Source organism: Aethalodelphis obliquidens, unplaced genomic scaffold (genome assembly GCF_003676395.1).
Source record: "Aethalodelphis obliquidens isolate GAN/ISIS:26980383/991018 unplaced genomic scaffold, ASM367639v1 scaffold4, whole genome shotgun sequence".
Taxonomy (NCBI): Eukaryota; Metazoa; Chordata; class Mammalia; order Artiodactyla; family Delphinidae; genus Aethalodelphis; species Aethalodelphis obliquidens.
Window position 1 is genome coordinate 1,977,499 of NW_020837948.1, and position 27,828 is coordinate 2,005,326.

Here is a 27,828-nt window from a genome sequence, read left to right on the forward strand (position 1 = left end):
TAAGATCCCACATGCCACATGGAGTGGCCAAAAAGATTTTAAAAAAAAGATACATGCATCCCTATGTTCATAGCAGCACTGTTTACAATAGCCAAAACATGGCAACAACCTAAATGTCCATCAACAGATGAATGGATAAAGATGTGGTACATACTCAGCCATAAAAAGAAACAAAACTGAGTTATTTGTAGTGAGGTGGATGGACCTAGAGTTTGTCATACAGAGTGAAGTAAGTCAGAAAGAGAAAAACAAATATCGTATGCTAACACATGTATATGGAATCTAAGAAAAAAAAAAAGTTCATGAAGAACCTAGGGGCAAGGTGGGAATAAAGACACAGACCTACTAGAGAATGGACTTGAGGATATGGGGAGGGGGAAGGGTAAGCTGTGACAAAGTGAGAGTGGCATGGACATATATACACTACCAAACATAAAACAGATAGCTAGTGGGAAGCAGCCGCATAGCACAGGGAGATCAGCTCAGTGCTTTGTGACCACCTAGAGGGGTGGGATAGGGAGGGTGGGAGGGAGGGAGACGCAAGAGGGAAGAGATATGGGAACATATGTATATGTATAACTGATTCACTTTGTTATACAGCAGAAACTAACACACCACTGTAAAGCAATTATACTCCAAAGACGATGTTAAAAAAAAAAAAAACTATCTCTGAATGGAAGCATTGGGTTTAATCAGTTCTGAATTTGAACAGTCTCTTTGTTTCTCTGTACCACTAGAAAGAGTGGTGTGTTGAGCAAATATTGTTAATATGCCTGAAAGTCTACCTTCAAAGTCTCTACAGAGGTTTAACTGTATATAAGCCAAGGGTCACCCTTAGGATTCTGGTTTTAGTCCATTTTATAAAACTAAGACTGTAGTGTCCTCTGTATTCTTTTAGTGTCATCTAAATAAAGTTCTAACTAATATTCCCAAATGTTATGTTATCTTACAGGTGAAGGGCAATCACAGGTTTAAATGAAGGCAAACTGTAACCATGCAGGCCGTTTTTTTTTTTTTTTTTTTCCCCCCAGTACGTGGGCCTCTCACCATTGTGGCCTCTCCTGTCACAGAGCACAGGCTCCGGACACACAGGCTCAGCGGCCATGGCTCACGGGCCCAGCCACTCCGTGGCATGTGGGATCCTCCTGGACCAGGGCACGAACCTGTGTCCCCTGCATTGGCAGGCGGACTCTCAACCACTGCGCCACCAGGGAAGCCCCCCTCTCTTCTTTTACTACAATGGGACTACTAAACAGATGACAAGAAATTTTAAAAATCTAATCACACTACTCATACAATACTTGCTCCAAATCTTTGTTACAAATATTTAGAATGACACTCAAAGTTGCCTTGCAAACTGTACTTACCTTATATGCATTGCTCCAAACTTGCAGCCAGTGAAAAAGCACAAATTAAATCCCAATCAAAAGGGGGTTTGATAGATGACAGCCCACCAACAAGTAAATAGAAATGCATGGTAATTTCAAGCTCCATTAGAAATGGAGTTGGGGGTATGCTTGCACACAGAGAAAGTTTGACAGTTATAAAAAAAAAATAAGGGGGAAAATAATGAACATTTAGAGGCTCCAACAGAGAAAGGGCAATGCTGAAGTTTTATTTTGAAGCACAGTTATTTCTGCACACTCTGAACTTTCAATAATGGATAAATTTAGTATACTGCTCTTGCAAGTGAACAAAACAGCATGAGACAGGGCAAGTAAAGCCAGACTGTTCACCTCCCTACACAGTTCGGCCCATTCAGCCCAGGCCCACAACATGGGGGGCTGAGCTGACCACCACACTGCACAAGCAACAAATACCACCCTCAATGTCTGGGAGCAAGCACAGTGGCACCTAGGCCGGACAGGTGCCACTGTCCGGCCTAGGTGAGAGATTAGTATCCAGAATATATATAGGAACTGTTGCTCTGTGAGACTCTCTACAATGCCTGATGTAACTTTTTTTCTTAAGAGAAAACAGAAGGTACTAATAAGACAAATCCTCCAACACATAAGGTATAACCAAAATTCCTTTAAGACTTCTAAGTGTGTGGCTTCAGTCCCTCAAGAGGAAAAAATGATTTGGGCTGGGAAAGCAGAAAGGATAATTGATTTCATGTTTTTCACTATTTGTTTATCTCTATACAGAAGGTCAAACTTGCAAAATACATATTTTTTGAATGAATTTGTTTTTACCTGTTTATTTTTTCACTTTTTATATGCAGTAAAATTCACTCTAGTATACTATCCTATGACTTGTGACAAACTCAATTGTGCAATCACCTCCATAATAAAGAGATAGAACAGTTTAAAGAATTTATTTTATTTTCACAACAGCACACACATACAACTAAACCACAGACCCTAACTTACAAAAGATTATTCACTTCAAGAGCAAATTTGGCATCAAATTACTGCAAAGCTACAGTAATCAAAACAGTGTGAAAAAAAAAAAAAAAAAACAGTGTGGTACTGGCATAAAGACAGACACAGAGATCAATAGAACAAAATAGAGAACCCAGAAACAAACCCTCTCATGGTCAAATGATTTTCGACAAGGTGTCAAAACCACTCAATGAAGAAAGGACAGTCTTTTCAATAAGTGGGGCTGAGAAAACTAGATATCCACATGTAAAACAATGAACATGGACTCTTACCTAATATCATATATAATAATTAACTCAAAATGGATCAAACATCTAAATGTAAGAGCTAAAACTATAAAACTCTTAGGAAAAAAAAATCACAGGGGGACTTCCCTGGTGGCACAGTGGTTAAGAATCCACCTGCCAATGCAGGGGACACGGGTTCGATCCCTGGTCCAGGAAGATCCCACATGCTGCAGAGCAACTAAACCTGTGTGCCACAACTACTGAGCCTGTGCTCTAGAGCCCGCAAGCCACAACTACTGAGTCCGCGTGTCACAACTACCGAAGCCCACTTGCCTAGAGCCGGTTCTCCGCAACAAGAGAAGCCACCGCAATGAGAAGCCCACACACAACGAAGAATAGCCCCCACTCGCCACAACTAGAGAAAGCCCACGTGCAGCAACGAAGACCCAAAGCAGCCAAAAATAAATAAATTTTTTAAAAATCACAGGGCAAAAGTTTCATGACATTGGGCTTAGTAATGATTTCTTGGATATGACACCAAACGCACAGGTAACAAAAGAAAAAAAGAGATAAACTTCCTCAAAATAAAAACCTGTGTGTACCAAAGGACATTATGAACAGAGTGAAAAGGCAATCCAGACAACAGAAGAAAATAACTGCAAAACATATATGTGAAAAGAGATTAGTATCCAGAATATATAGAAAACTAAAACTCAACCAAAAAAAAAACAACTCAGTGATGTGCAAAACACTTGAATAGACATTTCTCCAGAGATATACAAATGGCCAATAAACCCATGAAAAGATACTCAATATCACTAATCATTTGGGGAATGCACATCAAAACTATAATGAGATACCATCTCACATTCATTAAGATGGCTACTATCGGGGCTTCCCTGGTGGCGCAGTGGTTGAGAGTCCGCCTGCCGATGCAGGGGACACGGGTTCGTGCCCCGGTCCGGGAGGATCCCACATGCCGCGTAGTGGTTGGGCCCGTGAGCCATGGCCGCTGAGCCTGCACGTCCGGAGCCTGTGCTCCGCAACAGGAGAGGCCTCAGCAGTGAGAGGCCCGCGTACCGCAAAAAAAAAAAAAAAAGATGGCTACTATCAAAAAAAAAAAAGAAAAAAAAAGAAAATAACAAGTGTTGGTAAGGATGTGGAGAAATCAGAACCCTTGTGCCCTGCTGGTTGGAATGCAAAATGGTACAGCCATTGTGGAAAACAGTATGGCAGTTTCTCAAAAAGTTAAACATAAACTTACCATATAATCCCGCAATCCCATTTCTGGGTATATATCCAAAAGAACTAAAACAGTGTCTCAAAGAGATATTTGTATACCCATGTTCATAGCAGTACTATTCACAGCAGAACTATCCAAATGCTTATTAGCAAATGAATGGATAAGCAAAATGGGATATATATAAAATATTATTCAGCCTTAAAAAGGGAAGGAAATTCTGATATATGCTACAACATGGATGGACCCTGAGGACATTATGCTAAGTAACATAAGCTAGTCACAAAAAGATTAAGATTCCACTTATACCAGTTACCTAGAGTAGTCAAAGAGACAGAAAGAAAGGTGGTTGCCAGGAGCTGGGGTAAGGGGGTAATGGGGACTTGAAGTTTAATGGGTATAGTTTTAATTTTACAACATTAAAAGACTTCTGGAGATAAATGGTGGTGATGACTGCACAATATGAATGTACTTAATACCACTGAACTATACATTTAAAAATGGTTATGTTGGTAAATTTTATGTTATGTGTACTTTACAATTTTTTAACTTAAGAAAAAAAAGGAAGGGAAGAAAATTCTGACACATGCTACAACACAGATGAACCTCAAAGGTTACATGAAATAAGCCAGACACAATAGGACAAATATATGATTCCACTTATATGAGGTACCTAGACTAGGCAAATTCATAAAGAAAAAAAGTAGATAAGAGGTTACCAGGGGCTGGGGAGAGGGCAGGATGGGGAGTTACTGTTAAATGAGTAGAGCTCCTGTTTAGAATGATGGAAAAGTTCTAAAATGGATGGTGATGAAAAAAATAAAAAATAAAAAAATAAAATAAAATAAAATGGATGGTGATGATGGTTGCACAACATCGTAAATGCACTTAATGCTTAAAAATAGTGAAAATGGTCAATTTTATGTTATATATATTTAACCCCAATTTAAAAACATTATTTTAAGAGTAGCAAATCTTTTCCCCCAGGAATTCCACTTCTAAGAAATTTCCCTTAAGAAGTAAGGACAGGCAAAAGATTCAGCTACAAATTAAAGCAGCTCTGGAAGCAAATGAAATGTCCAACAGAGGACTGATTAAAGAAGCTATATTGGAACAGTAGGGGATCATTAATATGCTATGTTAACACTGTGAGATTAACCATATTTCATCAATTCTAAAGCATACATATTTCACATCTTTAAGTCTCTAAAATTTGGATGTGTCTTACAATTGATGGCATTTCCTAGTTTATTTGGCAGTGTTTATTTTCTTAGTGGTACATAAAGGTTAATCTTAATGCTATTAATAGGGGAAATGTTCAAGTATGATAAATGGACGGCAGATTACAAAAGAGCAAATAAAGTAAAATCTAGTTTTTATAAAAGTTATACAGTCAATACACATACCTAGAAAAAAATATCACAGGATGTACACCAAAATGTTAACAGTGTTTATCTCTAGGTGATATAAATATGAATTTTTTTAATAAAGTTGTTGACTTTTTTTGTTATTGTTTTTAATCTTTCAGCCATGCCGCGCAGCACATGGGATCTTATTCCCTCGTCAGGGATCAAACTCTCACCCCCTGCATTGGAAGTGCGGAGTCTTAACCACTAGACCGCCAGGGAAGTCTCAGTGGTTTTATTTTTTTTAAAAACTTAAATAAACTGGATGTAAAGCCATGCTGCCTCCACCCACATATCAATCTGGCACAATCCTATATATAGCATATCTCCTCATATTAGATATGAGTCAGGTATCACAAAAGACTAAAAGATACAAAAGAATGTAATTGCCTTGAAGGAGCTCAGCATGTAACAAAAGAATTTATGGTCCACAAGAGTCTTTACAAAGGTAAATCAGCAACTCAGTGCTATGTAAATAACTGAACTAGTGCACTGGTTTTACTGATAAGACAACTTAATATGAACCAGATACATGTCCTGTCCAGCAGTCCATAACTAAAAGAATAAATTAGCATTCTATCATGTTAGACATTAAAATAAATATCCTTTATAAGTCATCTTAGTCATTACATAGATGACAAAGTTCAAACTCTCCAACTGAGACTCATAAGATTAAAAACCCCTAAAAGCAGGTTAACATCATAAATCATCAGATAATAGACACATAATCAATGACAAATTAGCAATAGCAGGAAACCCCCTACCATACAATTATTGTTTGCTATGACATTTTAAGAACTACATTTAAAAAAAATTCTTTCCAGAAGTTAGCTACAATAAAAACTTTACTTCCTGCCCTCAAAGTAGACAGCTCAGCTGGGGCGGGGGTAGGGAGAGACACACAGGGAAAAGCTCTATGACACTGGATTTGGCAATGACTTCTTAGAAGATACCAAAAGCATTAGCAACAAAAGAAAAAACAAATAAACGGGACTTGATCAAAATTTAAAGTTTTTTAACATCAAAGGACATATCAACAGGGTAAAACTGAGAGAAAATATTGCAAGTCCTCCATCTAATAAGTGATTAACAGCCAGAATATACAAAGAACTCTATAACTCAACAACAAAAAAACTCCAAACAATTAAAATGGCCAAAGGACGTGAACAGAGATTTCTTCAAAGAAAATATACAAACAGCCAATAATCACATGAAAAATGCTCAACAACACTAAACATTAGAGAAATGCAAATCAAAACCACAATGAAACATCAACTCACATCCATCAGGATGACTATTATTAAAAAGTAAATAAATTTTTTTTTAATTAAAAAACAGAAAATAACAAGCGTTGGTGAAAATGTGAAGAACATGGAACACTTACACATTGCTGTTAGGAATGTAAAGTAACATAGCTACTGTGGAAAACAGTATGGCAGTTCCTCAAAAATTTAAGCGTAGAATTACCATACCAGCTGACCTAGAAATTCCACTTCTGGGTATATACCCAAAAGAGCTGAAAGCAGTGACACAAACACATAGTTGCACACCGATGTTCACAGCAGCATTATCCACAATGGCCAAAATATCGAGGCAACCCAAGTGTTCATCAATAGATGAATGGATAATGGAATGTTACTCAACCTTAAAAAGGAAGGAAATTCTGACACATGCTACAACATGGGTGAACCCTGAAGGTATTATGCTAAGTAAAATAAGCCAGGTACTTAACATAGTTAAGTTAATAATTCAAAGTGACAGAAAGTACAATGGTGGTTGCCCTCGGGTTGGGGGGAGAGGAAATGGAGAGTTATTGTTTAATGGATATGGAGTTTCAGTTTAGGACAATGAAAAATTTTTCTGGATATGGACAGCGGTAGTGGTTACACAACATTGTGAATGTACTTAATGCCACTGAAGTGTACACATAAAGATAATTTAAATGGTAAGTTTTGTTATGTATATTTTATTTTAAAAACTAATGAGAATGTCATAATCAGGTGCAAATTTTAGAATTTCAGGTAAGTTAAAGATCACTTTCAGCAACGATGATCAATGTCTGAATAGAAAAACCGTATCAATCAGCCTTCGGATGGATAGCATTCGTGTCAGAGAAGGATGGAGTATTCCACAACAAATGCCTGGCAGATGCAGAGACATGTAGCAACAATTCACAATAGAAAATAAGGCTGAAAAATAAGTTGGGGCCAGGACTCAGAAGGTGCTAAATGCCCATCTAAGATTCTGACTAGTGCAACAAGACAGCAGTACATTTCCCAAAAGAAGAATGAGTACTGCTTATGTGTAAAAGACTGAATGGTGGAGGGGAAGATAGTAAGAAATTCAACTAACTTCAGCAAACACTTACAGAGCAACAACAGTGTTCAAATTCTCAGATTATAAAAACTGAAGGGAGAGGAGGGGTGGGTAGTGACTGCAAAGAGATTTCTGGAGTACTGGTAATTTTCTGTTTCTTGATCTGGATGGTGTCTATGGGTGGTGTTCACTCAAATAATTCATTAGACAGGTACTGCTATAATTTGAATACTTTTCTACATGTATGTTATATTTTAATTTTTTTAAGTTTTATTAAAAATAAAGGCTAAGACCCAACTTCTAAGAAACCCCCAGCTGAGAGGAAGTAATCCATAAAAATATTTACCAAATGACATGAAAGATGCAACCACAGAATATGTACAAGGTACCCAAGAAGCACTGAGATCCAACAGAGAACCCAGAGGCACTAACATCTAAGGTGAGTTCTAAAGAATAAACAAGTTTGTCAGATGGATGAGGAAAACAGTGCTCCAGGCAAAGGAAAAAATATGAAAAAGGCACCAAAGCAAACAACAGAACAATTTATCCAGAGAACTACAAGTAGTTTTGATAGTTCAAAAATAAGAAGATGATCTAAACTAGAGTGGAAGCAGGGAGAAGGGAAAACAGGAATTTATGTAAGAGGAAGATCAGATGTAAAGGATTTCATCTGATTAGATCTGGGTGGAAAGGAATAAGAACGGAATGAGGATGGTTCTCAATTTGCCCATAACAGCAACTTGGTCATCAAGGCCCTCCATAATCTGACTGTTGCCTCATCTGTCATAGTTCCAACCACAAGCCAGACTCCAGACAGAAAAGACTCCTTCCTCCTTCATTCAACGTGCACCTAATTTTTTTCTTTAATCTCCAGGCCAGGTACCATGCCGAAGGCTAAGGCTCACTTTCTAGCGGCAAAGGCAAACAGGGATATCAATAACAAGGTACAGTACAGTGGAGTATACCAGCTAGTGGGAAGAAGTTTGCTACCAGAAAGGAAAGTGTTAGCTTGAGTCTTGTGATAGGACAAAGAGCTCATTATAAAAGTGATGGAATACAAATTGGGAGAGTGGGGGAGAACAAGGTGCGTGACTGAGCAAACAACAAAACAACAGTAACAGATAATCCTAGGCCCCTACATCCAATTTATATGTAAGGCCTATCTCATTTCTCCAAAATACAGCTCCCTTTATCCCACCACCTTCACTCCCACCATCTTCCTAGCTCAACTCCCTACCTTCCACTTGTACACATATACAAGCCTTGCAAGCACTAGCAGGAGCAATCTTCTTAAAAAGGAAATCAGATCATGGAACTTCTTACAATGGCTTCTTACAGCTCTTAGAAGAAAATCCAAACATGTGACCTGGAGTTTCCTGGCAATCTCACGTTAAGGCCTTCTCCCCATCCTAAAAGTATTCAAGCTACACAAGTCTTCTCTTAGGTCTCTAAACACATGTTGTTCTCTCCTGTCTCATGACCCTTATTTACACAAGCAGAATATCCTGTTCCCTCTGTCTAGATCTTCATCAGCACGCAAACCACTACCCCCAACAACCAGGTCTGTCTGTCACGTCTCACACTACTGCTACTTTCTCAAAGAAATCCCAGGACTCTGCCAGTTACTGCCTATCTCTACATCTGGTTTAGGTCTAAAGAAGAAAAAGGTTTCTCATTTTGGTCCTCTTGAGTTTTTTTGGTTTTGTTTTTGTTTTCTTTTTGTCTGCGTTGGGTCTTCCTTGCTGCGTGTGAGCTTTCTCTAATTGCGGCTCATTGCGGTGTGCCGGCTTCTCATTGCAGTGGCTTCTCTTGTTGCGGAGCACAGGCTCTAGGCACACAGCCTTCAGTAGTTGTGGCACGTGGGCTCAGTAGTTGCGGCGCACGGGCTTAGCAGCTCCGCAGCATGTGGGATCTTCCCGGATCAGGGCTCAAAACCCGTGTCCCCTGCACTGGCAGGTGGATTCTTAACCATTGCGCCACCAGGGAAGCCCGGTCCTCTTGAGTTTGAGATGCCCCTGGGGGCACCCAAGCAGCTCTCCAGTGCACAAGTGACCATGTGGATGAGGTGAAACATCTGTACTCAAAATAGAAGCTTCCACTTTAGCACAAGTATCGGACTTTAGCGTAAGTTTGATGGCAGGGAGACTGCACAGAGAACTGCTTCTCAACTTGGAGGGAGAGGGCACCCCTGATCTCTTAAGTCACCATAGGAATGTTACTGATGGAAGGAGGGTGATACCACATCAATGGTGTGAAACACTGAGATATGCTGGACAGAATCCTGGATATGAGTGTACTGAACAACAAAAAGACTGAGAAACAAGAGCCAAAACTATAAGGAAAACCAGGAGAGATTTACATCACAATTCCAAACTCCTTCGCCCTTTTATGCTTCCTCCCAACCAAACCCTACTCCTGTTTCATCCAGTTCAAATGCCGTCCCCTCCTGGAAGCATTAGCCCCCACTCCACATCTCCACCAGTTTTTATCATTATTATTATGTAAGACTGACCCATGCACAAGTTTCTCAACAGTAGTGTTATGGTACTGAACGCCATCAGCCTCGTACTACACCTGGGGTGTGTGTCTCTCCTCCTTATTACAACTGTGAGCTCTTGGGGGCAGAGACCATTTCTTAATCAACTGTGGTCCCTTAAGAAAGTGGATAAATTATTTTTTAACTTGGTAAAAGTCAAAAAGGGTAAATAACTGCGCAGAGGCTATGGATAATTTCTCAACCCCTCCCTCTTGTAAAATAAAATAACACATCTTAATTTGATTTATAAATTCATACTTTCCCGAAGTAACATACAGCTGTACAGTCTTTAAGAATCACTGCTACACAAAATATCCTCTCATCGAAATGCCTTTCCTGTTGCAACAATACAGTGGTGTAATCATTTCCTTCATCATAAACATGAAATGCCCTTAATTTAGTTGGAGACTTAACATATCTTACTCTTTTCTAAATTATCCTAAGTTTTGTACAAAACAAACACACCAAAAAAATGTTACACAGACGCGCGAGTACATAAGAGGTTGTCAGTCCTGGATCTGAGCCAACTGCCGCCTGCATTATTGGGAAGCCATTCCTGCCAAGCCAAGGTTAGGCATTCAGTCAACATTTTTTCCAACAAGCGCTTAGCACAGGCACACTCCTTTAAAAGTCAACAACAAAAACGTTCCAAGGACATTCGTGAAAACTAGTACTAATCAGTGTTAAGTGCGTCCAATTAACCAGCACAAGAAGTCTGAGTAATTTCACAACAAAGGTTAACACGGTGCACGCCAGAAGTCCACACGGGCGTGGCTGCCCTTCCCAGCCAGACTGTGTCAGAGAAAAGGGCCACTAAAAACTTTCACATACGCTCGGGCCGGGAATGCGGGGCTGCGGGCCCAGCAAATGTCCTGTCCACCTGACCAGGAAGTTTCGGTGGCGGAGGCGGGGGTGCGACCACAGAAACCACAAACCACACGTACTTCAATGGAAAACTCAACTCCAGGACCCGCCCGCACCTGGAACAACGCGCCGACTCTTCCCTACAAGGAAGGCAGCCGAGGGGGCCCAGCGCGGGCCTGGCGCGCGCACCAAGCCCACTTGAACAAAGTTTAGAAACCGGGAGAAACTTTCAAGTGAGGAAGCGCCGCGGCGGCGCGGGGCCGGCGGCTCGCTCTGCTCCAGCCGCCGCGGCCCCTCAACTTCCCGAGCGCCAGGAAACGCCGGCCCCGCCCGGCCAGGGCCCAGGCCCGGGGCGCCGCCGGAGAAGAGGGCCGGAGGCCGCACCAGCGCCCGCCCGGAGCCCGATTCCGGGCGGGGTCGTGGAGGTGACCGCGCCCGGCCCGCCCACCCGAGAAGCCCCTCGGCCCGGCTGGGGAGCCCGCACCCGCACGAAGACAATTACCTGCGGCGAGCTCGGCGAGTGCAGGAAGATTCCCGAAGCCCGAAGCCGACTGCCGCCGCTTTGTCTCCGCCTGTCCGGCTCCGAGGAGGAAATGGGCCGCCCGGCGCCCCCGGCCCCGCCCGCCCTTCCCAGCACCTCCCTCCGGCGCGCTCTTCCCGGCGCCTCCCGCTGCAGCCCAGCTTTCCCGGTCCTCGATTTGGAGAGAGCCCTCGACCAAAGAGCCTGGCGGTGCCAGGCCTGGACCCCCAACAGGACCTCTTGCTCTCCGCCCCTCACCCCTGAGTTACTTAATTCCAGGCCCCTAGTGATCTAGGGATGGGAGTGACCCGCCCCCCCTCCTAGAGGAAGGAGGAGCGCTGACTCCTGGAACAGCCCGCGAGCGGGGGAGGGCAGGTGAGTCACCGCTCGGCGCACAGGTGAGTCTCCGGGCGCGGCCTGCTCAAGCCCCACCCCCCGCTGGTGCCCCAGGGACCGGGTGAGGCGCTGAAGAGTGCCACAGGTGTTCGGAGTAACAGGCTTCCGGAAAAGTGCTCTAGGTCCACCCACTGGTTTTACAGAAGGAGAAACTGAGGCCTCACAGCTTGAGGCGAAGTGGAAGTAGAATCCGACTCTAGGGAACTCATAATGTGCGATGGAAGCCCTTCTAGAAGTCACCTAACTCATCTGTCACTTGACAGATGGGGAAACCGAGAGCTCTCCTGATGGAGGACAAGAGGCTTCTCACATCAGTGTCCCCTCCTGAGATTGCCCACACACACACACACACACACATACACATACATACACACAAATTTGAAGAACCTGGCGTCTATTCCTATCCTTCTGGCCATTTACGGAATTTTATTCCCACTCTTCCTTATCTTCCTGATGAATGTTCCCCAAAAAAACTACAAAACAAAAAACAAACCAGATACATATTCACTATCATCCTGGTATAGAAAACCCTAATGACATTTTATCTTCATCATGGGATGATGAACGAGGTTGATTTCAGTATTGATCTATAAATCTAAAATAATGCAAGACAGTATCCACTGCTTGTTTGGTGCTGAGCACTGAACAGGGTGCTAGGGAGACTTGCCTTCAACATGTTTACCCTTTACTACTTATATCTCCCTTTCCCAGGAAATGCAAACTCCTGCAAGACAGGAGCTATATCCCCTACAGCACCCAGCACAAGGCTTATCCCCTAGGCAGCGCCCAGTTAATGTCTATGGGTGAACGTGCCCACTGTAATTCAAAGCACTATGGATTTGTGCTAGTTAAGAGTTGCTGACAAAAGGAAATAGGACCATGAAGGGAGAGAATAACCTTCAAAAGACATACCTTAATGAGGCCATTCTCTTTCAACCACACCCCATTCTGTTTCTAGCTTCAGAGCCTTTGCTCCTATGGTATCCCCTGCCTGGGGTGGCTATGGCTTCCCCCCACTACACTTAGCTACCTTAGAACATAATATTCAGTCAATAAATATTTGAACTAACAAGAGACAGAGTTAAAGGATTATGCTCCATAACTTAGTATATTCATCACTTCACTCAAGTACCATTTACTTAGTTTGCAAGGCCCCGTGTTCAAAAATTACTAACAATTTCAAGACAGCAACATTGGAGCATTAAACCAAGCATGGGACCTTTCTAAGCGTGGGGCCCTGCTATAGACTGAATGTTTGTGTCCCCCAAAATTTATATGTTGAAAACCTAATGCCCTAGGTGATGGTATTAGGAGATGGGGCCTTTGGGAGGTGATTAGGTCATGAGGGCAGAGCCCCCATGAATGGGATCTGTGCCCTTAAAGAGGAGGCCCCAGAGGTATCCCTTGCCCCTTCTGCCATGTGAGGACAGAGCAAGAAGGCTCTATGAACCAGGAAGAGACCTCTCACTAGAACATGATCATGCTGGTGCCTTGATCTTGGACTTTCCAGCCTCTAGAACTGTGAGAAATAAATTTCTGACATTTATAAGCTACTCATTCTGTGGTATTTTGTTATAGCAGCCCAAACGGACTGAGGCCCTAAAGATGAAAGAGTGTATTTGTTTGAGAAAAAGAAGGATTGGGTGACAGAGAAGAATATAAGAGACTTGCAGTGTGCCCTGTAAGTTATGGGGAGTCAGTTCCTGACCCCTGAGAAAGCATGAAAAACTTACTAGGGGCAACTTGAGCATTCACTATGTCCTAAGTACTTGCTATGTGCTGGAGAAGCAGTAGTGAATAAAACTGACTTTAAAATTGAGATAATAAAACTGAGATCCCTGTTCTCACAAAATTTAAAATATAATGGAAGAGACAGGTATTAAAACAGGTAAACTATAAAAAAAGAAGGTCAAATGTGAAGATAGGGAAGAGATACAAGTAGTTTTAGGGGGAAATTAACCTAGTCTGGGGTTCAGTGACCTTTATGCTGTGACCCACTCCTGCCAGAGTTTCACACTCACCTCTCCACCAAAACTGCTTTCATCAAGGTCCCTAATGACCTCCGTGACGCCAAATCCAGTGATCAGTCTCTGCCCACAGTTGACTTGTACCATCAGCAGTGTTTGATCACTCTCCCCCTTAAAATACTGTCTTCATTGGATCTCCAGGGCACCAGGCTCTTCTGATTTTCCTTCAGCCTCCCTGGATGCAACTTCTTAGTCTTCTTTAATGATTCCTTCTAAATCTTCCCAACCTCTAAATAGTTCTCAAAGTTCTCAAAGTGCAATCTGAGGACTCCTGAGACCTTTCCAAGGGATTGTAAGATAAAGACTATTTTCATAGTAATACTAAAATATCATTTGCCTTTTTCACTCCCAATATCTCATGGTGTACAATAGAGAGTTTTACAGGTTACATGATGTATAATATGGCATCACACAGAATGCAGAAGCAGATACAAGAATACAGCTACCTTGTATTAAGCCAGACATTAAAGAAATTTGCAAAAATGCAAAACAAGGACACTCCTCCCCCTGAATTTTCTTTTGTTTCAGAAAACATTGTTATTTTTCTTTTAAAAAAAGCTATTTTAGGGCTTCCCTGGTGGCGCAGTGGTTGAGAGTCCGCCTGCCGATACAGGGGACGCGGGTTCGTGCCCCGGTCTGGGAAGATCCCACATGCCGCGGAGCGGCTGGGCCCGTGAGCCATGGCCGCTGAGCCTGCGCGTCCGGAGCCTGTGCTCCGCAACGGGAGAGGCCACAACAGTGAGAGGCCTGTGTACCGCAAAAAAAAAAAACAAACAAAAAAATGCTATTTTATACTTTAAACCAACGCCTATAAAAGCAAGTCTACCAAAATAAACTTTGACTTTCTATGTTTTAAAAAAAAATCTATTTTGATAATGTAATAGTACAGTCAATATTGGTAGATAAAATTCACCTAAACGAAAGCTCTTCAAGATCCTCAAAAAGTTTTAAGAGTGTAAAAGGATCTTGAGGTTAAAAAGTTTAAGAACTACTGTTAGAGTGTCCCAGGACTCCATCCTTGGACCTCTTTTTCTGTCTACCATCAACTCATCGGTGATCTCATCCAGTCTTTTGCCTTTAACTATGCTGTCAACTGTAGGTTTATATCTCAACCTGAACCTTTCCCTCTGAATTCTAAACTCCCACTTTCAGCTCCCTACTTGATACCTTGGTATGGATATCCAGTAGGCATCTCACACTTTATGTCTATATGTCCAAAATTGATTTCCTGATACCTTTGTCCAAACCTATTGATCCCACAGTTTTCTTCATTTCATAAATGGCAATTCCATTCTTGTAGTTGTTTAGGCCAAACTTTGGAGTCATCCTTGACTATTTTATTTCTCTCACACATTTCATACCTGATTCCTGGCAAATCCTGTGCCTCTCTTCAATGTATATTCAGAATCCACCAACTTTTTACCATGTCCATTGTTACCATCCTATGTCAAGCTATTATCATCACTTAGCTTGAATTTAACAGGAGCCTCCTAACTGGGCTTCCTACTTCTGCCCTTGCCTCCCTCAGTCTAGTCTCAATTCAGCAGCTGGAGTGATCCTGTTAAAATTTTTAATAAGTCCAAACATGTCACTCCTACTTTGCCCAAAACCCTCCAGTGGCTCCTATCTCACTCAGAGTAAAAGGCAAGGTCCATATGAGGGCCTCCAGAGCTCACCTGCCCCACCACAAACCTGACACACTGGCCTCTACAATTTCTGGAACACTTAGAGACAGGCTCTCGGCTTAGGGCCTTTGCTTTCTGCCTGGAATGTTCTCCTCCAAATAGCTGCCTAACTCACTCCCTCACCTCCCCCAGGTCTTTTGCTCAGCTGTCACTTTCTTGGTGAGGCTTCCTCCTGGCCACCCTATCTAAAATTGCATTCCCTTCCCTCAGCATCCCATCCTTCCTTCTTTGCTTTATTTTTCTCCTTAGGGTGGATCGCCATCTGACATATAAAGTTGTACAGTATATATCTACACATATATTTTTTAAATTATTGTTTTCTCCTGTCTTCCTCTCACTAGAATTTAAGCCCCATGAGGGATAGAATTTTTGTCTGTTTTGTTCAGGGCTATGTCCTTGGTACCTAGAATATATTTCTAGAAGAGGACCTGAGGGACATAGATCCCTCAATAAATATTTGTTAAATGAATGAAAGAAGGAATACATGGAGTCTATAGAAAAGCCATTGACAAGGTGGATAGGGAGGGAAGGAAAGAGTATTTCTAGACAAGGGGACAAGCAAGTTTGAAAGCCCCAAGTCCCACTACAGGAAAAGAAGTCCCGTGATTTGAGAGCTGTAAAGTAGGGAGAGGCCAGACTGGAGAAGGCTTTGAAAGGCTTCAGACTTGATTGTGAGGGAATGGGCACCACAAAGGATTTCAGACATAAAGAGAAAAAGATGATAATATTTCGGGTTTTTTTAAATTCACTTTGGGTGACTTCCCTGGCAGTCCAGTGTTTAAGACTTCGCCTTCCAATTCAGGGGGTGCGGGTTAGATCCCTGGCTGGGGAGCTAAGATCCCACATGTCTCAGAGCCAAAACACTAAAACATAAAACAGAAGCAATATTGTAACAAATTCAATAAAGACTTTAAAAAACATTTTAAATAAATAAAATTCACTTTGGAAAAAAGCAGATTGTAAAGCAATGCATATAATATCCCATTTACGTTTTAACAATGAATACATATTCGTTTTAAAGCTCTTTTCTCATAGCATCTGAGCCATTTAAAACCTATCATCTGTTCAAAACCCTCCAGTTCTTCCTATCTTACTCTAAATAAAAGAGTGGTAGTCTTACCCAACAACCTCAGACCCATCTTTGGCTTTTCCCCTCCATCCTTTCACTCCAACTCACACTGGAGTCCCAGACATTCCCATAACACAAGGAAGCACTTTCCTTCCTCAGAGCCTTTGTGTTTCGAGTTTCCTCTACTTGGAATGGTCTTCTCCCCCATAGCTCCTTAGCTCACTCCATGGCTTTGTTCAGATCTCTGCTCAAATATCACCCTATCCAAGAGTCTTTCCCTAATTACCCTTTGTAAAATAACACTAGCACCCACTTCCCTTCCCGCCTCTCTCCATTTTATTTCTTTACCCTGCTGTACTTCTTAGCACTTGTCACCACCTAACACATTCAGTGTTTCCATCACCTGGTCGGAGAGACCTTTCCTGACCACATCTCCCACACCCAGTCACTCTCCACCCACGATACTGCATTTCTATTCTTTATAGCACTCATCCCTCTCTAGAATTGTCTTGTCTAATGGTTTATTTTCTGTCTCCTCTATTAGACTATATACTCCATGAGGACAGGAATCTTGTCTGACTTTTTTACTTCTCTGCTCTGATAATGTAGCACAGTGCTGAACTTCCCTGGTGGCGCAGTGGTTAAGAATTAGCCTGCCAAAGCAGGAGACACGGGTTCGAGCCCTAGCCCGGGAAGATCCCACATGCCGCGGAGCAACTAAGCCCGTGCACCACAACTACTGAGCCTGCATTCTAGAGTCCACGAGCCACAACTACTGAGCCTGCGTGCCATAACTACTGAAGCCCACATGCCTAGAGCCCGTGCTCCACAACAAGAGAAGCCACTGCAATAAGAAGCCCACGCACTGCAACCAAGAGTAGCCCCTACTCGCCGCAACTAGAGAAAGCCTGTGCGCAGCAACGAAGACCCAACACAGCCAAAAATTAAAAAAAAAAATTTAGCACAGTGCCTGGAAGATAAAATGCACTTTAAGGGACTTCCCTGATGGTCCAGTGGTTAAGACTCCATGCTCCCAATGCAGGGGGTACAGGTTTGATCCGTGGTCGGGGAACTAAGATCCCAAATGACGCGTGGCTCAGCCAAAAAAAAAAAAAAGCACTTAAAAATATTTGGAGAAAGAATGAGTGGCCATAGATATAGGAGGAAATCCAAGTGTCATTGAAGCCAAGGACTTGGTCACTAATGTCAATTGATGATATTTGGATAAACTTCAGGTTTCAACTTCAGGTTGCTGAACATAGTGTACATAATCATGAGGATTAAGGTGCATCAAGAATGTTAAGCAGGGCTCCCTTGGTGGCGCAGTGGTTGAGAGTCCGCCTGCCGATGCAGGGGACACAGGTTTGTGCCCCGGTCCAGGAAGATCCCACATGCCGCGGAGCGGCTGGGCCCGTGAGACATGGCCACTGAGCCTGCGCATCCGGACCCTGTGCTCTGCAACGGGAGAGGCCACAACAATGAGAGGCCCGTGTACCGCAAAAAAAAAAAGTTAAGGAGAAAACAGTCCAAAAAAGTCAATCAGCAAGACTTCCCAGAGTATTCTGAAAAGTAACATAAAATAATGTCAAAATGTCAATAAAGATGAACTATCAGAGATCATTTTAGAGACTCTTTACATTATGAGGACTTCATTATTATTTATCTTCATGTGCTGGTAAATAGCTTTACAGTTTACACAGCACGTTCCTGTTTATTATCTCATTTGAGGAAGGAAGAACCAAAATGAGTAAAGATCCGAAAATAATGAAGATGAGAACAGACTTGGCAGCTTTGAAATGAAAGTTTGGAAAACATTTACCTCTTGTTGCCATGAAATGATGAGCCACCCTCCCCCAATAAGACCCATAGAAGAGACCAAAGGGACTCTTGGATTAGCCTGGGAAAGCCAACAAAGGGGATCAGACTGGGACAGGAGTCAGAAAAAACTAAAGGTCAAACCTAGGTGTGGTGGGCTTCCCTGGTGGTGCAGTGGGTTAAGAATCCGCCTGCCAATGCAGGGGACACGGGTCGGGGAAGATCTCAGATGCCGCGGAGCAACTAAGCCCGTGCACCACAACTACTGAGCCTGCACTCTAGAGCCCGTGAGCCACAACTACTGAGTACGCGTGCTGCAACTACGGAAGCCTGCGTGCCTAGAGCCTGTGCTCCGCAAGGAAGAGAAGCCTGCGCACCGCAACAAAGAGTAGCCCCCACTCGCCATGACTAGAGAAAGCCCGCGCACAGCAACGAAGACCCAATGCAGCCCAAAATAAATAAATAAAACCCTAAGTGTGGGACCACATCAGGGTCAAAGGCAATTGGATGCCTAGTGGCACTGGTTGCCTTTCCGTTCCCTTTCAGATGGCTGGGGGAAAGCAGTAAAGCCCTGCCATCCTGGCAGTTTTGTCTGTTAGCTTAACTAACACCAGGGTATTTTCCTCATTTCTGTGTAGCACAGTAAGTCACAACCCTGTCTGCACCTTAGAATCACCTGAAGAGCTTTTTAAAAATATGATACCCAGGCACCACCCCGCGGGCTCAGATTCAGTTGTTCTTAGGCAGGGACTAAGCTTTTTTTTTTTTTTCGGTACACGGGCCTCTCACTGTTGCAGCCTCTCCCGTTGCAGAGCACAGGCTCCGGACACGCAGGCTCAGCGGCCATGGCTCACAGGCCCAGCCGGTCCGCGGCATGTGGGATCTTCCCGGACCGGGGCACGAACCCACGTCCCCTGCATTGGCAGGTGGACTCTCAACCACTGCGCCACCAGGGAAGCCCGGGACTAAGCATTTTTAAAAATCTCCCTGGGTGATTCTACTGTGCAGCCAGAGTTGAGAATCACTGATAACTTGTCTAAGGTTGGACAGAAAACAAAGTGAAGTCAAGTATACTTAAAACTCATTCATTAATTCATTTGTTCACACAATTATAATTATTTTAATACTCAGTGACTGAAAATAATAATAGCTTGTATTTACTAAGTCTTTAGTACATGCCAGTTTCTGTGGTAAGAGCTTCACATGTCATCCAAACCTCTCAATAATCCTAAAGAAGTTAGGATTATTGTATTTCTCATTCTCTAAGTGAGAAACAGAAGCTTGGGTCACACTGGGAATATGGCAGTGCTGGGACCCAGATCTACCAGAATCCAGAACCAGGCTCTTAACCTTGCCCCACTTAGCCTCTGAAATGTCAACGGCTTTTTTTTTCTTTTTAATTTTTTTTTTTTGATAAATTTACTTATTTATTTATTTATTTAGGCTGCATTGGGTCTTCGTTGCTGCGTGTGGGCCTTCTCTGGTTGTGGCGAGCGGGGCTACTCTTTGTTGTAGGTTGTGGAACATGGGCTATAGGAGCACAGGCTCAGTAGTTGTGGCCTGCGGCCTCTAGAGCACAGGCTGAGTAGTTGTGGCTCATGGGCTTAGTTGCTCCGCGCTATGTGGGATCTTCCCGGACCTAGGGCTTGAACCCGTGTCTCCTGCATTGGCAAGTGGATTCTTAACCACTGTGCCACCAGGGAAGTCCCATGTCAATGGCTTTTAAAAATTCTTTGTTGACAAGCTACCGTCAGAATAGTTTTCATTTTAAGGCTATACTATGATGGAGGTAATTTAAATCCCTGGTTGTTATACTGTTACATTTTGTCTTTTTACACAGCTTCAAACAGTGTGATAAGTGAGGCTGGTTGGGAGCTTCTTTTGGGTGTGGGGTGTACCAGGACAGGGGCTCACTTGTATCCTTTCCAGGGCTCTTCTAATAGAGGATGCTGTTGGCTTTATTTGGTGAGTTAAGTTTTAAATAAAAGAACCAAACTTAGGCCCTTGATGCTTAAGAAACATGCGTAAGGTTCTCTTTATTCATGTTATTCACCTTCCCTGCAGAAACTGAAATCAAGATTTAGTTTTTAAAATCAGTCAGCAGTGGGTGTTCACGATTCTTTCCTCTCTGATATGATCAAAGATGAGTACACAAAAACACTCCCCCCATTTCATGCTCGTATTTTTGTTGATAACAGTAAAGAAAGAGAACCTGAAAAGATAAAAGTTAAAGACTGTGACAACCAAGCACAATCGTATCTAAAAAGAAGTCTTTTAAAAAGGGAGGGAGGGACTTCCCTGGTGGTGCAGTGGTTAAGAATCTGCCTGCCAATGCAGGGGACATGGGTTTGAGCCCTGGTCCGTTAGGATCCCATATGCAACTAGGCCCGTGCACCACAACTACTGAGCCTGTGCTCTAGAGCCTGTGAGCCACAACTACTGAGCCCACATGCCACAACTACTGAAGCCCACGCACCTAGAGCCCGTGCTCTGCAATAAGATAAGCCACCGCAATGAGAAGCCTGCGCACCGCAACAAAGGGTAGCCCCCGCTCACAGCAACTAGAGGAAGCCCGCGCTCAGCAACAGAGACCCAACGCAGCCAAAATAAATAAATATTTTTTAAAAAAAAGAAAGAAAAAAGGGAGGTAGATAGAAGAGGGTTGTTTGTGCTTTATTTTTCTCTTTAAAGTATCAGTAGGCTTTATTATGGAAACCTGGTTCTTTGTATTCACCATTCTAAAAATTCCTTTTATGTCTGGCATTTTTAGATTTTTATAAGAGCATGAAAAGTGCTATCAAAATAAGAATTGTTGCATTGTAATGTAAGCTCAATTAAATTAATATACTTTAGATTTCAGATGTAATAGTGAATGAGTCATTTGTCTCCATTCATTGCTTTTGTTGCTTAACAATTTTTCTAAATTCCAAGAAACTTTGAGAAAAAGCAAACCTATTTGAACAGAGCAGGGAGATACATCTGCCAAGAATCTTTACATGCCCCTGTGTGTCCCCATATGGGCATTCTGAATACAGGAAAACTTAAAGTGGAAGCTGGGGCAGGCTTTGTCTTTGGTTTGCCCAGAGTGAATTTGATTCTGAGTTGACTAGAGTCAGGCAGTCTAGTAGACCCTGAGATTCCCAGACTCTATGAGCTCACAGTGGAGTCTGGCAAACCTACATTCCATCCTGTCTGTCTCCCTCCATCAGTTCTTACCAGTCCAGCTTCTTTATTTCTTTAGTCACAGTAACTCACTCTTCTACCTGCCTGTAAGTTTGGCAGGTGTTGCCCCTCCATCACAGAAGGCTATTACCATATTCATTCATTCATCCATTTTTTTGCTCAATCAACAAATATTTTGGAGGACCTACTATGTGACATGCATTGTACTAGACCCTGGAGATACCGTAGTGGGCAGCCCTCATGAAATTTACATTCTAGAGAAGGAGAAAGACAATAAGTAGGTAACAGTTAAATGAACAATGTGATTTCAGGTAGGGGTAAGTGCTAAGAGTGACCGGAAGGAGGCATGCTTATTTGGGTAGAAAGGTCAGGAGAGGCCTCACTGAAAAGGTGAGCTTTGAGCTGAGACTTGAAAGACCAAAATGAGCCCTGTGATGGGGCACAATATCCCACAGGAGGAAATAGCAAGTGTAGAGGCCTGAGGGTGGGAATAAGGCTGGTGTATTCAAGGAACACAAGAAAGACAAGTGTGTGAGGGGTAGTAAATGAGGAAAAGATAATACTACATAAGGTCAGAGGAGTAGGCAGGGGCCAAATCATGTAGGACCTTGTAGGTGATAGTAAGGACTTTGGGTTGTCCTTTAAGAGCAATGCAAAACCCCTAGTAATATTAAGAAATGAAGTGGTGACCGTGATCTGATTTGCATTTTTAAAAGGTCACTTGACTGCTATATTAAGAATGAAGTGTGGTTGCACAGCAAAGGAAACCATAAGCAAAACAAAAAGACAACCCTCAGAATGGAGAAAATATTTTCAAATGAAGCAACTGACAAGGGATTAATCTCCAAAATATACCTCATGCAGCTCAATATCACAAAAACCAAATAATTCAATGAAAAAACAGGCAGAAGGCCCAAGTAGACATTTCTCCAAAGAAGACATAGAGATGGACAACAAACACATGAAAAGATGCTCAGCATCACTAATTATTAGAGAAATGCAAATCAAAACTACAATGAGGTATCACCTCACACAGGTCAGAATGACCATCATCAAAAAATCTACAAACAATAAATGCTGGAGAAGGTGTGGAGAAAAGGGAACCCTCCTACACTGTTGGTGGGAATGTATATTGCTACAGCCACTAAGAACAGTATGGAGGTTCCTTAAAAAACTAAAAATAAAGCTACCTTATGACCCAGCAATCCCACTCCTAGGCATATATATGGAGAAAACCATAATTCAAAAGGATGCATGCACCACGATGTTCACTGCAGTGCTATTTACAATAGCCAGGACATGGAAGCAACCAAAATGTCCTTCAACAGAGGAATGGATAAAGAAGATGTGGTACATATATACAATGGAATATTACTCAGCCATTAAAAAGGCATGAAATAGTGCCATTTGCAGCGATACGGATGGACCTGCAATTGTCATACAGAGTGAAGTCAGAAAGAGAAAAATATCATATAATATTGCTTATACGTGGAATCTAGAAAAATGGTACAGATTAACTTATTGGCAAAGCAGAAATAGAGTCACAGATGTAGAGAACAAGCTATGGTTACCAAGGGGGGAAGGGGAGGGTGGGACGAGCTGGGAGATTAGGATTGACATATATACACTACTATGTATAAAATAGATAACTAATGAGAACCTACTGTTTAGCACAGGGAACCCTACTCATTAATCTGTGGTGACCTAAATGGGAAGGAAATCTAAAAAAAAGAGTGGATAGGGCTTCCCTGGTGGCACAGTGGTTAACAATTTGCCTGTCAGTGCAGGGGACACAGGTTTGAGCCCTGGTCCAGGAAGATCCCACATGCCATGGTGCAACTAATCCCATGCGCCACAAGTACTGAGGCTGCGCTCTATAGCCCATGAGCCACAACTACTGAAGCCTGTGCGCCTAGAGCCCGTGCTCCACAACAAAGAGAAGCCCATGCACCACGACGAAGAGTAGCCCCTGCTCGCCGCAACTAGAGAAAGCCCACGCACAGCAACGAAGACCCAACTCAGCCTAAATAAATTTTATTTTAAAAAAAGAGTGGATGTACGTATACGTATAACTGATTCACTTTGCAGCACAGTAGAAACTAACACAACATTGTAAAGCAACTATACTCCAATAAAAATTAATAATAATAAAAAAGTAACATGAAAACAAAACAAAACAAAAAGAATGCAGTGCGGGACTTCCCTGGCGGTCCAGTGATTAGGACTCTGGTGGGGGAACTAAGATCCTGCATGCCATGCCATGTGGTGCGGCCAAAAAAAAAAAAAAAAAAATGAATGAAGGGTAAGAGAACATGAATGAATGCTTGTCATCATACATTAATTTATTCACCTATTCAAAAATATTTTTTGAGTGGCTAATTACCAGACAGTATGCCAAGCACTGGGAAATCATGGTGAGCCAAACATCATTCCTCCCCTCAAGGAGTTTATAGGCTAGCTGAGGGACAGAGAAGTACATAGCCTCTTATAATGAGCTGAGTCCTATGCTGGGAGTAATCTCCATTTGTTAAGGGTACCATTCATTCATTCATTTAGTAAGTATTTATGTGCCAAGCTCTTGGGATACAATGATGAACTAAACAGACAACATACATACCCCCATGGTGTTTACAGATTAGCGGAGGAGGCAGACATTAATTAAACACTCTCATGGACATGTCATTACCCATTGTGATACGAGCTATGAAAGAAAAATAATGTGAGAATGTATAAGAGGGAAGCTTGGATTAGTCTAGGAGGACTCAGGAGGCCAGAAGGATGAGCTGCAAATAAAGAGGTAGGTAGGTAAAAAAGGAAAGGAGGATTGTCAATTATGTCTCAATAAAACTGGGAAGAAATTAAAAAAGAAAAAAAAAAAGGAGGGGAAGAGTGCTGTGGCCCACTGAGCTCTAACCCTAGCTCTGCAGGGCAGGAAAGACTTTCTGACATCTAAGCTGAGTCCTGAAAGGAGTTAGCCAGGTGATGTGGTGTTGGAGGTGAAGGGAAGGCATTCAAGAGCAAGGGAACAGCCTGTGCAAAGGCACAGAGGCAACAGAATATAGTGGATTCTGGGGGAAAGCAAGATGTTCGATATGACTGGGCTGGGGGACTTCCCTGGCGGTCCAGTGGTTAAGAATCTGCCTTCCAATGCATGGGACGCGGGTTTGATCTCTGGTCGGGGAATTAAGATCCCACATGCCACAGGGCAACTAAGCCTGCGTGCCGCAACTACAGAGTCCATGTGCTCTGGAGCCCATGTGCCACAACTAGAGAGAAGTCCAAGTGCCGCAACAAAGACCCGACGCAGCCAAAAATACATAAATAAATAAATATTTTTTAAAAATGACTGGGCACAGCAAGGTCAGAGAGAATAGAGAAGCGAGCAGGTTAGAATCATGCCATGCTAATAAATTCTTTTGACTGGTAAAGGATTTTAAGCAGGGGAATGACCATGCCAGATGGAGTATTAGAAACATCTCTGGACACAGAAAGGAGACTGGGCTGAGCCCCACACAACACGCCACACTTTATCTAGAACAGCTGTTCCTACTGAAACTGGGCATTATGCCCTCAGTGAAACCCTTCTTGGGGTTTTCTGGGTTGAGCAAGGTCCAGTTTAGCAAATGAAATTGGCTACCCCATTACTGCTTTTCCCAGCCTCCACAGCCCAGTCCAGGACCAGCAGGAATCATGAATTCGGAAGACATCCACCTGCTGTGCTAAGCAACAACACATCAGTGCCTCCAACACTGGGCACACCAGTTTCCTCTGCCTCCTGGGCCATAATACAGTGCACAGAGCAAGGTCCCCTTAGATCGCAATGCCTTATTCCTTTCATTAATTTGCTTAAGGTGAGGTTGTGACTCCCTGACTGCTATCATTTGCCCTCAGCATTTTGAGCTTTCAGCCAAACCTCTGGCTCTCTGGACCAAAGCCCTTTTTACCTGGTGGTGAGCAATGTCTTCTGACTGCCCTGCCCATCAAAGGGTATTCAGGTTTAGGGGTTTAGGGGGCAGGTAGAAGGTGTCCTGTGTCTTCACTGAGGCTGAGGCCCAGGAGACTAGGGTGAGATTTCCAAAATGTGGCCCTGGCAGGTGCTCCCTGCCTCAGGTGGCTTACTGTTGTTACAGGACAAAACCTAAACAATTTAGCCTGCCTACAGGGCCTTTGGGGATCTGCTCCTTTCTACAAGCTGTCTCCCTGCCAGGTAGGCTCTTCTCCCAAATCTCCCTATGGCAGTGCCTTCTTATTGTTCAGGTCTCAACTCAAATGTCACTGCCTCAATTCAGCCTTCCTGATCACCCACTCTAAGGTAGCTGGATAGTCACTCTCTATCCCATCATCCCATTGTATTTTCTTCATAGCACATGTCACCATCCAAAGTTATTCATTTGTCTACTTACTTATTATTGGTCTTCTCCCTCTAGGATGTAGCCTGACATCTTGGACCTTGTCTGTCTTGTTCACTATTTTATTCCCAGTACCTAGAACAATGTCTGGCACATAGTAGGTGCTGAATGGATGAATGGTGCTGGTCTATCCTTCCAACCTCATCCCACTCAATTCCTGAGATTTGGAAGGATGGGGGTTTATGAATGTCTTTAGACCTGCTTCACTAATCAAAGCCTCTAATTCCTTCAGCTTGGAACAACTTTCCTCCTCTCCTCACCACCCACCTTCCTACCCCCACAGTTATTCTCTTTTTTCTTCCAGATTCTGATATCCTCCCAGATATTCAAGCCTGGTACACACATCTGTCAAGGCTTATCTCACTGTATTGCAATGACACATTTACCTGTCATCTACCCCACTAGCCCATATCAGTGAGCTGCTCAAGGAAGGCATCCATTCACCTCCTTACCCCTAGCACACAACACAATAACCAGCACATAATAGGTACTTCACTAATGTGTGTTGACTGACTAGATAGAAAAATGTGGTTCAGAGAAATATGAATTAGGAAACGGTCATTTTTATGGCAGTAGTAGGAGGGGTTGTCATAAATCTAGACCTAAAGCAGAGAGGCAGCCCCTTCCTATGGGCCAAACCAGGAAAATAACACCATATTAAATTCTGATAACTAAGAGCAAAAGGCAGAGGGTGTGGCCAAAAAGATCCTACTTCTCATCATCCATGTACTCCCAAGTGGGCAAGAGCAGTGAATTCACAGGTGAGAAGTACAGGAGCATTCTCACTATCAACTCTGGCAGGATCAATCAAAGAGGCCTGGGAGAAGTGCTAGCTAAAGTTTGCACAGAGCTTCCTAATCCTCCAAGCATGTCCTCAAACCTTATCTCACTATGGTCTGGGGGGAAGGAAAGTAGATTTTATCCTATCAAAAAGGCTCAAAGGGGCTTCCCTGGTGGCGCAGTGGTTGAGAGTCCGCCTGCTGATGCAGGGGACACGGGTTCGTGCCCTGGTCTGGGAAGATCCCACATGCCCCGGAGCGGCTGGGCCTGTGAGCCATGGCCACTGAGCCTGCACGTCTGGAGCCTGCGCTCCGCAATGGGAGAGGCCACAACAGTGAGATGCCTGTGTACCGCAAAAAAAAAAAAAAAAAAGGCTCAAAGAAGTTCACAGCCTGCCCAAGGAGACATCACCAGTTGTAAGTTACTCTATAGCTGTGCCTTTATCCTGCTATTTGGGAGCCCTTAATGTGCTCATCAAAGCATTAGCTGCTAAGCTCCTAGAAGTCTGTATAATTATTGTCTAAAATACAGAACAGCAGAATGTGTAATTAGATGCTTTTAATAAAGGCCTCTTGGATGCTGCTGCTGCTGATGATGATGAAGATGATGGCAATTTTGATAATGGTGATGATGAAGATGCTATATTTGAGGACAAGGGCCAAGATGGAACCCTTATCTTGGAATGGAGCAAGAGCCAGTGTCACAGGCAAAGGGCTGATCAGGTTACAGCATTACCTAGTTAATTGTCTGGACTCTTGAGCTGGGCCACCAGTGACCTCCTCAGGGCTTCACTTCTAATTGGCTGTGTAGCCTCACCAAGCCTCAGTTTCCCCATCTTTAAATGGAGAGATTATTACCTCTTAAGTTGTTGGGAGGCTCTTTTGAAGTAATCAAATAAGCTCATTATCACGGAGCCTATGTCACAGTAAATGCTTCATGATGATACTAGCAAATTCTTACAAACAGCATAC

The 27,828-nt window shown here is 43.0% G+C and overlaps 1 protein-coding gene across 1 annotated transcript in view; it reads right to left on the minus strand.

The window, feature by feature from the left end:
- CTNNA1 (catenin alpha 1) overlaps positions 1-11,595 on the minus strand; it is a 177,602-nt gene extending 166,007 nt beyond the window's left edge. The window contains exon 1 of the mRNA XM_027096196.1: positions 11,476-11,595. The gene's annotated coding sequence lies outside the window, so the exon portion shown is untranslated. The remainder of the gene's footprint in view (positions 1-11,475) is intronic.
- Between the last annotated feature and the right edge of the window lie 16,233 nt (positions 11,596-27,828).